Below are 13488 nucleotides of genomic sequence, written 5' to 3'. Positions count from 1 at the left end.
TCCAGTATAAGGGCGGTTCAACAAGGCCATGCCCACCACTTGGCTGAAGTGTTGGAGCGCCCTCTTATGCTGCCCAAGGACATGGAAACCTTGGAAAAAATGAGCCAGCCACAACTATTCCTCTCTTTAAAAAGGGATTTAGCGCTGGTAAGTTTAACCCTTTTAGGAAGATTCCACTTTTAACAATATCAGATCATTCATAAATGCCTTGCTATATCTGACTTCCTCGCACTTTACTGCAGGCCATTCAAGAAGTCTTCGTAGCCGAGAAATTTATAGAAGACACTCGGAAGAAGGCCAAAACTGAGTTTGAAGTCAGGGTAGAGACTGAGAAGTCCTTGGGCACAGCCCTTGCTGAAAATGAGAAGCTTACTTCGGAGGTGGCTGAGCTGAAGAGAGAGAAAAATGGGGCCGAGGCGAACTTGAAGACCATGAAGACCCAGATAGAAGGGCAGCGCAAGCTTCTTCGTGAAAAAGATGACGAGCTCTCCCAAACCCAAAAGGAGCGCTCGAATTTGGAGAAGGAACTTGCGCGAATGAAGGAGGAAGCCGGCGCATTCCATCGTTCTCTAGAAGCCGCCAAGCAGGCGAGTTATGAGGAAGGGGTAGCGGTCACTGAGGAGCAACTGACAGAAGCCTTTGCGGCCTTGTGCCGGGAGTACTGTTAAAAGGTCTGGGGGGAAGCTCTGAACGTAGCAGGAGTTCCTCTATCCTCGGATCTAAGGAAGTCCGAGAATGTTCGGCTTCCCCTGGAGATACAGGAGATTGAAGAGGCTCCTGCTGCTACTCCTACCCCTGAAACAACTCTTCCTGCTCTTCCTCCCATGGTCCCAAAGCTAATTCCAGATCCTACAGGACCTTCGGGTTCCAATAAAGAAAAGGAAGGAGACGGGGATGCCGAGAAGGACCTGAGCCAGAATGTGAAGTCCAACGTCCCTCCAACAAAGGCAGCAGACAAAGGAAAGCAAGTGCTGTCTCCCTTTGAGCTGGAGTTGAGAAAGACCGAGGCCACCAGCACTTCTCAGCAAGACCCCCCTCCAAAAGCTTAGGACCTAGCTTAGGACTTCTCTTTTTCCATATTTGAATTAAATATGTAATGTATATTTGAATGATTAATGAAGAACAATTTCATTTGATTGTCAACTATGTTGCATCCATTTTACTTTATTCTTTTTGTATTTGTCATAAAGATTGCCATTAGTACATAGTCAAAAAAGGACAGAACAAACAAATCTAACTCCAAGTATTACACAATCATAACCTCCACGCAGTCATTCGCATGTTTTAGTATTAAAAACTTAACAGCAGATGACATGGTTGAGATATTTTGAACAATGCCTTGGTAAAAAAAAAGACCTCATATAACGGTTAAACCCTTATAATGTGTGGTTTTGTTTTTAGTAGGATGTAAGATCCAAGGACCATTCCTTACATAGATTCGTTTAACACTTAAAGATATAGAACTTTAAGATCCGATCTAACAAACAGTAAGGCACTAATTTCCAGACGCAATAAGAAATTAACTTTAATCAAGTTTGCGGTCCGAGAACAAGACTTAACCAAGTTGCTGTTTGATTATTTAGATCAGTAACTTCAAATGTTAATTTCCCCAAAGTAGGAGGTCCGAGGACCCAGCGTAACTAAGGTTCTGTTTAACAAATGACAAGACATCAATTTCCACAAGGTTTGTGGTCCGAGGACTGCACTTAACCAAGTTTCTGTTTGATTCTTAAGAACAGTAGCTTCAAATGTTAATTTCCCCAAAGTAGGAGGTCCGAGGACACCGCATAACAAAGTTTCTGTTTAACAAATGACAAGACATCAATTTCCACAAGGTTTGTGGTCCGAGGACTGCACTTAACCAAGTTTCTGTTTGATTCTTAAGAACAGTAGCTTCAAATGTTAATTTCCCCAAAGTAGGAGGTCCGAGGACCCGGCATAACTAAGGTTCTGTTTAACAAATGACAAGACATCAATTTCCACAAGGTTTGTGGTCCGAGGACTGCACTTAACCAAGTTTCTGTTTCATTCTTAAGAACAGTAGCTTCAAATATTAATTTCCCCAAAGTAGGAGGTCCGAGGACCCGGCATAACTAAGGTTCTGTTTAACAAATGACAAGACATCAATTTCCACAACGTTTGTGGTCCGAGGACTGCACTTAACCAAGTTTCTGTTTGATTCTTAAGAACGATGTTGCAGTGTCGAGGTACTCATAACTTTGAAACATTAACTGACAAAAACCCATTTTATTAATAATAATACCTTCTAAGATTATTTACATTCCACGGACGTAGTACAATTCTTTCATCTAGATCAGCTAGCCGATATGACCCTATGCCTGCTACTGAAACAATACGATAGGGGCCTTCCCAGTTGGGTCCTAGCTTACCCCAAGCTGGGTTCTTAGAAGTCCCTACAACTTTTCTGAGTACAAGATCACCAGGTGCAAGTGGCCTTAGCTTCACATGGGCATTATATCCCCGTTTTAGCTTCTATTGATAATAAGTCATTTGGACCATAGCCGCCTCGCGCCGTTCCTCAAGTAAATCAAGACCTTTCTCCAGGAGTCCATTGTTATTCTCCGAGCTAAAAGAACTTGTCTTTAGGGTGGGGAAACCAGATTCCAGAGGTATCACCGCCTCGGCACCATAAGTCATAGAGAATGGCGTTTCTCCAGTGGACCTACGCGATGTGGTCCGATACGTCCACAGAACATGAGGGAGCTCTTCTACCCATCTGCCTTTCGCATCGTCCAACCTCTTCTTCAGCCCGTTGAGTATGACCTTGTTAACGGCCTCGGCTTGTCCATTTCCCTGAGGATAAGACAGGGTGGAGTACCTATTTATGATACCCATGTCACCGCAATACTTCCTAAAAGCTTTGCTATCAAATTGGACACCATTATCTGATATAAGTGTATGTGGTATTCCAAATCTAGTGACGATGTTCTTCCACACAAACTTCTTGGAATCAACATCTCTAATATTTGCTAAGGGCTCGGCCTCAACCCATTTGGTGAAATAGTCTGTTCCCACAAGAAGCCATCTTTTATTCCCTGCTGCTCTCGAAAATGGCCCCACTATGTCCAATCCCCATTGCGCAAAAGGCCACAAACTGGAGAGAGGGTTAAGAACCCCTCCAGGCTGATGAATATTAGGGGCGAACCTCTGGCATTGATCACACTTTTTGGCATAGTCCTGAGCCTCCCTCTGCATGTTGGGCCACCAATAACCCTGAGTCAGGGCCCTATGTGCTAAGGACCTTCCCCCAGTATGGCTTCCACAAATCCCTTCATGCAGTTCTTCAAGAAGTGCTTCCGTTGATTCAGGGTGCACGCACAATAAGTATGGTCCTGAGAAGGATCGTTTGTACAGTTTCTGATCCTCGGATGCCCAAAAGCGTGGCGCCTTTCGACGTATCTTATCCGCTTCGGATTTGTCCTCGGGAAGGATGTCATTCTTAAGAAAAGACACGACAGAGTCCATCCAGCTAGGACCAGGCCTTATCAAATGATTGCGAGGCATGTTGACAACGATAAGAGAGGGTTCTAGCAAATCCTCAACGAGGATAACCCTAGGTAAACCTTGAGCCGAAGACGTTGCCAGCGTGGCTAAGGAGTCTGCATGGGTGTTTCCGCTCCGAGAGATATGAGTTAAGACGAAGGAGTCAAACTCAGTCTGCTGACGCTTGACCTGGGCCAAATATTCCTGCATCCTTGGATCTCTAGCCTCCATGGTCCCCGTGACCTGGCCAACCACCAGTTGAGAGTCCGAGAACACATGGATTTCCTTCCCTCCCATTCTACGTACCATTTTCATGCCTACCAAGACTGCTTCGTATTCGGCCTCATTATTAGTAGCCGAAAAGGCCAACCTTAAATATTTTTCGAAGACAATTCCTTCAGGAGACATTAGAACAAGTCCGACACCAGACCCTCTCTGATTAGCAGCCCCATCCACATACACTTTCCATGCCGAGGGCACCGCGGCCGTGATCACTCCAACTGATTTTTCATCCATGTGTGCTTCTCTTAGAGTTTCTTCTAACAATGATTCAGTAAACTCTGCCACCAAGTCAGCGAGGACCTGACCTTTCACCGAGGTGCGAGGCTTGTACTTAACGTCAAAAGCTCCTAAAATGGTTCCCCACTTTGCCACCCTACCAGAGTAATCAGCGCTGCGTAGCACTGCTTTGAGAGGCAATTGGGTCAGAACCACCACAGTGTGAGACTGGAAATAATGAGGAAGTTTGCGCGTGGCGTGGACTACGGCCAGAAGCGCTTTTTCCAAGGGCAGATAGCGCACCTCGGCCTCATTCAAAGACTTACTAACATAGTAGACCGGTCTTTGAATCCCACTTTCATTCCTGATAAGGACCAGGCTGACCGCGTGGACAGCCACTGCCAAATAAGCAAACAAGACCTCTTCCGCCTCGAGGAGAGACAAAATGGGCGGCCGAGAAAGATATTACTTAAGTTGTTGGAAAGCTAACGCGCAGTCCTCGGTCCATTGGAACCCTTTCCATTTATTCAACAATTGGAAGAAAGGATGGCACCGGTCAGCTGACCGAGAGATAAACCTATTCAATGCAGCGATCATTCCGGTCAATTTCTGGATCTCTTTTGGGTTCCGAGACGGCTGTAAATTCTGAATAGCCTTGACCTGTGCTGGGTTCACCTCTATGCCTCTGTGAGTAATCATGTATCCCAAAAACTTTCCGGACCCTACTCCAAAAGAGCATTTTGAAGCGTTAAGGCGCAGCTTATATCTTCTTAGTACTTGGAAGGTGTCGGCTAGATCTTTGACGTGTGAAGGTATCGTTTTGCTGTTCACCACCATGTCATCTACATACACCTCAATGGTCTTCCCCAATTGCTGTTCGAACATCCTGGTCATCATTCTTTGGTAAGTAGCCCCAGCATTTTTCAAACCAAATGGCATGACCTTATAATGATAATTCCCTGTCGGAGTAATGAAGGCAGTCTTCTCTTGATCCTTCAATGCCAAGGGAATCTGGTGGTAACCCTGGAAGGCGTCCAAAAAACTCATCCGAGGATGTCCGACAGTGGCATCCACCAGTTGATCAATACGCGGCATGGGGAACGAATCTTTGGGACAGGCCCTGTTCAGATCAGTAAAGTCCACACATACCCTCCACGTTCCATTCTTCTTTTTAACAACGACTGTATGGGCCAACCATTCGGGGTAGAAAACTTCTTTGATAGCCCCAGCCCTTTTGAGTTTAAGCACCTCTTCCTTCACAGCCTCGGAATGTTCTCTGGAAGAACGCCGAGGTGGCTGCCTTCTCGGAACAATGGCTGGGTTGACATTTAAATGATGACAAATGAAGTCCGGATCGACGCCCGGGGCTTCGTAAGGATCCCACGCAAAAACATCAATATTGTCCTTCAGAAATTCTAACAATTCGATCTTCTCTTGGTGTGGCAAAAGTATGCCGACTTGGAAGAACCTCTCTGGATTATCGGCTATCGGAAACTTCTCTAACTCCTCACAGTGTGTCTCCTCTCCTGTCACCATCCCAGATGACCCAGGAGTTGGTAACTGCTATAAGTCCTTGGTGATTAAAGCCGAAGACTCGGCTTCTGTCTGATGCAATACTACAGCCGATATGCATTGCCTGGCCACCGATTGGCTGCCGAGAACTTCCTCAACATATTCCCTCGAGGGGAATTTAACTTTAACATGCAAAGTAGAGGAGACAGCTCCCAGAGCGTGCAGCCAAGGCCTGGCGAGGATGGCCGTGTATGGAGAGTACGCGTCAACCACGATGAAGTCCACTTCAACCGTTTCTGAGCCGGTTCGAACGGGCAAACGAATCTGTCCCTTCGGTATAACGGCCTTCCCCTCAAAACTCATCAACGGCGAGTCGTAAGGGGTGAGATCCTCCAACTTCAACCTCAGCCCCTTAAATAGATCAGGGTACATGATATCTGCACCGCTGCCCTGATCTATCAACACCCTCCTCACATCATAGTTCCCAATCCTAAGCGTAACTACAAGAGCATCGTCATGGGGTTGGATAGTCCCTACTTTATCCTCCTCAGAAAATTCCAAGACAGGCAAATTGAGCTTCAACCTCTTCGGCCTGCAGCCTGTATCCTCGGCCTGGGAATGGGAAACTGCCATCACCCTAGTGGGAGCCGAACCGGTCCTGCCAGGTGCAGCAAAAATAACATTAATTGTTCCTAAAGCCGGCCGAGGTGAATTATTCCTCTGATTGTTTGAACCAGATCGACTGCCCTGCTCGCTGGGTTGGCAGAGGTGCTGCTTCAGTTTTCCTTCACTGACAAGCTGCTCCAAGTGGTTCCAAAGGGTCCGACAGTTCTCAGTAGTGTGGCCCACATCCTGATGGTACTGGCAAAAGAGGTTCTGATTCCTCTTCGCAGGGTCTCCTGCCATCTTATCAGGCCATTTGAAGAAGGGTTCCTTACGAACTTTCTCCAGCAGTTGATGTACTGGTTCTCGGAACACAGTGTTCACGGCCTGAGGTGCTGCCAAGGCGGACTGCCCGACGTAATCTCTCCTCGGCCTGTTATTGTGGTACCTGTCCGACCTGAAATCCCTTCTCTCCTGTGGGATAACCTTCTCATTACCCTTTCCTTGCTGTTGGTCTTCCTCCACTCTCTTGTACTTGTCAATACAGTCCATGAGGCGACGTACACTGCGGACGGGCTTTTTAGTCAAAGACTTTCTCAGGTCGTGATCAGTAGGAAGGCCTACCTTAAAGGTATTAAGTCCCACCTCATCAAAGTCACCATCTATTTCATTAAACATCTCCCAGTAACGGTCGAAGTATGCTTTCAACGTCTCCCCTTCCCTCATGGTCATGGATAACAGCGAGTCCAATGGCCGAGGTACTCTGCTACACGTAATGAACCGCGAAGCGAATGCTCTAGTAAGCTCCCCAAACGAACCTATGGACCCCGATTTAAGGCCGTTGAACCACCTCTTAGCAACAGGTCCCAGGCTAGAGGGGAAAACTTTACACATCAGGGTCTCGTTGTGAGAGTGCACCGCCATCCTCTGGTTAAAGTGACTCACGTGCTCCACCGGATCAGTCCGGCCATTGTAGATGGTAAAAGTGGGCTAGGTAAACCTTCTGGGAAGCCTTCCTTTCTCAATCCTCCGTGTAAATGGAGATTTGGAGAGTTGGTGCAACGCCCTACTCATAGCATCGTTGCCTAAGCCCCTAGAACGAAGCTTCTTACGTCTGCGGGTTGGCTGGTCGTCCTCCTCACCGGAGGACGTTGCACTGGTGGGGGAGCGCGACCTTGAGCTGTAGCCACCTCCCCTATCCTCCTCCGAGGAAGAATTAGACGAGGACGGTGAAAACCTACGTTTAGCACGGCGCAACTTCCTCTTCAAACGATTGATTTCCCTCTGCATGGACTCAGAACCCTCCTCGTGGGTAGTGCTACCCCCACCATGAGTATGGCTAGCCCCTAGGTATTCTGTGTGGACGCTTCCCTCACGATCCCTTCGACGTTCAAGACGCTCGAAATGATCCTCCGGTTGTGATTCCTGTGACTCTGCATGGTGAGCACCTAAGCCTGCCATAGTATCCCTACCTCTTCTAGACTAGATTCCCACAGACGACGCCAATTGTAAGTGCACAATTGCACCTGGACCCAAAGACAATCACGGGCTTAGGCCCAATGAGCCTTAGACAATAAAATTTGTAGAGTGTGGGCTTGAAACCTAGGTTAGAAGTACTGGGAGCTCGATAACAGGCTTTTATAAACAAATATAAGTAAATAACGAACAATAATTGCAATGGATCTTCTCGGACTCAAGCCGAGGACTACTTCTTTAGTATTTCTCTTTCTTGCTTTAAGATTACAATTTCTTAATTTCTCTCTTAGTTTTTCTGATCCCCCCTTTTTTCTTTAGCCTTTATCCCCCTTTTATACTTCCTTCCCTGATACATTTTTAACAGTGACTAGAAGTTTCCACCTCACTGTTCACGAGTCACCTCCCCATTAATGCGGCCAGGGAGGTAGGTGCAGAGCCTTTAATGCGGAGGTGGCAGCCTTTACTCTTGATATTTTCTTTAATATTGGTGCATCTAGAAGATTCAGGATGTCCCCTTTTAACCACTGGTCTTTCCAGAGTTGTGTTTTGACCTTCATAATGAAACTTTGAATTCTCTAGGGCTTGTCCGAGGAGAATCTAGTCCTCGGCTATATCCCCGGACCCTCGGCGTATGGGCCAAATCGTAGAGCTTAATCCTAGAGCAGGTCAGCCCTCTATGTTGCAGCCCAATGGCCCATATGCTCACTTGGGTTCTTTTACTCCCCACAACAACATTTTCATAATATTTTTTATTTCTAGCTGTGGTAGGTCCCAGTTTGATATTTTATTATTTAATTTTTACATCCACAACATTTTCACAACAAATCTTAAGTGAAAAATTATTACTAGTTTTAAAATTATTCATTGAAAAAAACAAACAAAAAGACAATTCAAGAAAATTGTGCGTGAAACTTACAGTGAATTTTAGCTCACACAATTTGATTATATATACTAAAAAGAAGTCTAAGAATTCAACAAAATATTAAAACATTTTCACAATACTTCTATTTTTGGGATCCGAATAGATATATTTTTATTTTATTTGAGAGAAATACTACATCCATAAAATTTTTAGAATCACCTCAAAATAATAACATTTTTAGAACAAATTATATATGACAAGTTGTTATTGGTTTTAAATTGAACCCACTACTGATATTACTTTTTTCTCCTTCAAAAATACCTTGCTACATAAAATTTGTTACAAAATTATTGTGAAAATGTTGTGAACATAGCATTTATTTTTATTTTATTTTATTTGGATCTATAAGGAACTGAGATCTTGTGATTGTGAAAATATTGTGATAAGAAGAAGATGTTATACCATTTTCATAATACATTTATTTTTAGTTGTGATTGGTCTCAGACTCTTATTTTATTATTTTATTTTGACCTTTAAAAAATTGACACCTCAATAATGATAAAAATATTGTAAAAATTTGTTGCGTTAGCGTAATTGTGTATGCACATATAATATCTAAAAGCACAAGAAAAACCAGCGTATTGTGAAAAAAAAAAAGGGGGGGGGGCAATGAACAGTGCAAATTTTCAATAATTGTGAAAATAGTATAAGAATTTGTTAAGTCAGTATAACTATACATACACATCTAAATATTTAAAAGAAAAGACAAAAACAACACAACCAAAACTGGTGTACTGTGGTTTGTGGGAAAAAAAAAAGCCTAATGAACAATGTTGTGAAAGTGTTGCAAAAAATGTTGTGAATGTAGAACTTCTTTTTTCATAATACCTTCAGTTTTAGTTGTGGATGGTTCTAGCACGATATTTTATTTTAACCTATAAGGAATTAACATATCAACAATTGCAAAAATATTGCGACAATTTATTGTGTTAACTAACATCTTTATATATAAGAATAAAAAAATAAAAATAAAAAGAGTGGACACGCGCCAAAAAAAAAAAGGCAGAGAAAAAGGAAAAGAAAAGAAGAGAAAGTAGCAAGAAAAAAAAAAGTAAAAGAAAGCAACTACAGTGCCAATTGAACAAACCAAAAAAAGGTTGAAACCAAAGCACTGTAACTACAGTGCCAATTGAACAAACCAAATTGGCACTGTAGCAACTATTCAAAACTTGAAAAAAAATAAAAAATAAAAAGGTAAATTTCATTAACCTCCCCTGAAGTTTGGAGAAATACCACTTAGGTCCAAAACATTTCAAAATTGACCAATTAGGTCCCTAAAAGATATATTAGTCCTTAACACCCTTAACACCGTTACCCCTCCATCATTTTTCTTTCCCTCACTCAGAACTCTCTCTAGTCTCTTCCCTCTAGTTCCTTTCCCTCTTTCAATCCTAGCCAAAGCCATAACAAAAAAACCCAAATCTTACCACAAAACCCAAAGCCAAAACTATCCAAATCCAAATTCCAACCGAATCAAGCTGGGGTCACACACGGTGGGATTTAGGGTAAGATTTAGATAGCCATCAACGCTATCCAAACCCTCAAGCGAACTCACAAGTCCTCCTCCACCACACCCGATTACTCCCCCATCCTCTCTCGCCTCCTTAAATCCGACCTCCTCACTACCCTACGCGAGCTCCTACGCCAAGACCATTGAGCCCTTGCTCTCCACGCCTTCTCCGCCTTCCGATTTGAATACAACAACCCGGACTTGTCCCTCTATGCCAACGTGGCCACCGCTCTCACAAAGAACAGAATGGTGGAAGATCTCGACCATCTAATCTATGACTTGGAGACAGATTGTGGTGAGGGTGGGATCCAATGTGACGACAAGGGGCTCATTAGGTTGATCGAGGCGATGATTGGTGCTGATAGGAGGGAATCGACGGTTAGGATTTATGAGATGATGAAGAGGAGTGGGTGGGGGTCCATTTTTGAGGCAGATGAGTATGTGGTTAAGGTTTTGAGTAAAGGGTTGAGGAGGCTTGGGGAAGAGAGTTTGGCTGTTGAGGTTAAGGGGCTTTCGAGGGCCAATTTGGAAGGTTTAAGAGTGTAGAGATGATATAGTTTTGTGGTAAGATTTGAGTTTTTTTGTTATGGCTTTGGCTGGGATTGTAAGAGGGAGAGGAACTAGAGAGAAGAGACTAGAGAGAGTTCTGAGCGAGGGAAAGAAAAATGACGAAGGGGTAACGGTGTTAAGAGTGTTAAGGACTAATATGTCTTTTAGGGATCTAATTGGTCAATTTTGAAATGTTTTGGACCTGAGTGGTATTTCTTCAAACCTCAAGGGAGGTTAATGGAATTTACCCACAAAAAAAAAAAGATAAAGGGACTCAATAAACTAAATGTATACTGTAGGGACATTGGTGCTTCTTATATAGTTAATAGATATTTACATGTCCTCACTCTTTTCTGGGACATATATCTGAAAAATTTAAAAACGTTAAGAATATTCCCGTCAAGAGTTGTTGTGCTGCGAGAGTGGTAAAAGTCGTTGATGGGTAGAGATTGGAGTAGAACTGTGACAGAAGCATTGCCCAAACTGATTTACTTTCTACTGTAGTGAATCCGTGGTCTATATAATAGCACTTTTGTTTGAAAATTCTGTCTAGAGATGAAATTCCTCCCCATAAATACTAGCTAAAAAATTGCAAACTATATTCTTAAACTGTGAGAGTATTTAAATTTTACATCTCAAAATTTCAGAATTTATAATTTCTCTTTGAAATTCTATTTCGTTTGCATAAAAAGTCATTTTATTTATATTTTTCATTAAATTAATGTCACATAAACTTATCATGTGTGTTTAGTTTGTCCAAAAAAATAATACATCATTTTTGCAGAGTAAAAAAATTAAAATGACATGGCATAGTAAAAATGACGTGACATCATTTTATTGGAGGAACTAAACATGCATGACAAGCTTATATGTCACTTAATGAAAAAAAAAAATGAATGAAATGGCTAATGATGCAAATGGAATAGAATTTCAAAGATTAAATTCTAAATTCTCAAACTTCATGGTATAAAATACCAACACCCTCAAACCTTAGGTGTGTAACTTACTATTTAGCCAAAATTAAAATGCGAAGACTTCTTTTGTGGGTCAAAGAGTATGGTAGTGGCTCGGAAGGAGACCAATGTGGAAGGCATTTGCATTGGTTAACAACTTGCATATGCGAGTCCAAAGACCCAAATTCTCCTTCATGAATGAATGATAATTCTTTTTAATTGCCTTTCTCTATCTAAAATAAGAAACGTTTCTGTCAATCTATGAATAAATTTCCATATGTGACATAAACGTATTTAATTCCATATATTATTTATTTATTGGATATAAATTTTGACAAATCCACCATTAGATTACATTTTCTTCTTATTTTTTACATACTTGCAAAATTTTTAAAATATAAAATCTTTATAGCTATATCATTAATTAAACGTTTAGATTTTAAGTTTTTGTAATCTAAAATTATACATAGAAAATAAGTTTATGGATCAAATAGTAAATAACATCTAATAGACTCATAATTTGACATGCATGTTAAGAACATACAATCCAACAGGTAGATTTTCAAAATATGTAGGACAATCAAGTTTATCCCCAAACTTTGTCCTATCTATATATATGGTGTTTCAATTATTTATAATAATAAAAATGAATTTATAGGGTTAATTTCATAAAATTTAAATATAAATAAAAACTTATTCAAAATATGACATTCTTTTTGATGTTTTGTAGCTTTGGAAGCCAACAATTGAAAGAAATACCATCTAAAAATAAAAACGTTTTTAGTAGCATATGCAACAAAAAATATTAAAAATACTTCTATGCTTAAATTAGTTGAAACAATTAAATATATGTGAATTTACTAAAGTAATGTGTGTGTGGAGTCAATATTGTAGTAGTCTCCTATTTATTATTCTCCCGTTCTCTCCCATTTTTAATATGGATGAAAGTTGCATGGTAAAAAAATCCAAAGGCCAAAAATAATCCCCCAAATTCTCTCTCTCTCTCTCTCTCTCTCTCTCTCTCTCTCTCTCTCTCTCTCTCTCTCTCTCTCTCTCTCTCTCTCTCTCTCTCTCTCTCTCTCTCTCTCTCCAGAGGCACCAAAACACTAATCTAATCTCAAAACCTTGAACATCTCATTCTTTATATTTTCAACATATGACTTTTTTTATATAGATAATTTAATGTTTACAATGGAAAGAGAGAATTTGAACTTTATATGTCTCTATTATAAACACCAAGAGATAGTAATGAGTTGAACTACAAGCCCCTTGGCTTTCAAACATACACACAACAGGCACACATAAATTTTAAGACATCAATTATAGATAACTTGCATCTCCTTAGGTGTACTTTTGGTCTCAATTTCAACCGTCACCTAATAATTTGGTTTTTAAAACATGAGATACTCTTCTTCTTTTTTTGGAAACACACACACCCAAAGGAGAGGAAAAAATGTTTTGTGTGTAGTATAACTTACCTCACACTCCCTTAAAAGTTACCATAGTTTTTTAATAGAGTTGTAGTATACCTTTGTATTAAAACATGGGATACTTGACTAAACATAGGATTTGGTTTTTAAAACATGGAATACTTGACTAAATAAGCAAATATAAAAGAGTCAAAAACCAGATCAATGCCTATGAATAATATTATCTGCAGTTATGTTTGGAATATTGGTATCACCCATCAGAATCTAAGACAAATTGCATGTTACTTATGAGTTAACATAATGGTTAATATCTAGTGGGTTCCAATTAGCTCAACTAGTAAAGTCTCTAATGGTTGTATAAGAGATCTGGGGTTCAATCCCCGCCTACACTAAAAACTGATTGGTGTCTTGGTCTGATGATAAAGAGCTATCATCAGGAGCGGATGCCATAGGTTGAAACTCAGACAGTATCTACAATCTATTATTATGTATCCGGCATATCAAGCAACATTTTTTCAGTCCCCCAAGAGT

The 13488-nt window shown here is 41.3% G+C and overlaps 1 pseudogene; it reads left to right on the top strand.

Annotated features, from left to right (window-relative positions):
* Positions 1-536: 536 nt before the first annotated feature.
* Positions 537-10571, top strand: LOC142635710 (protein THYLAKOID ASSEMBLY 8, chloroplastic-like; annotated as a pseudogene).
* The last annotated feature ends 2917 nt before the right edge of the window (positions 10572-13488 follow it).

Source organism: Castanea sativa, chromosome 5, assembly GCF_040712315.1.
Source record: "Castanea sativa cultivar Marrone di Chiusa Pesio chromosome 5, ASM4071231v1".
In the NCBI taxonomy this organism is placed as follows: Eukaryota; Viridiplantae; Streptophyta; class Magnoliopsida; order Fagales; family Fagaceae; genus Castanea; species Castanea sativa.
Note: the sequence above shows the minus strand (reverse complement) of the source record. Positions and strands in the feature narration are given on the sequence as shown.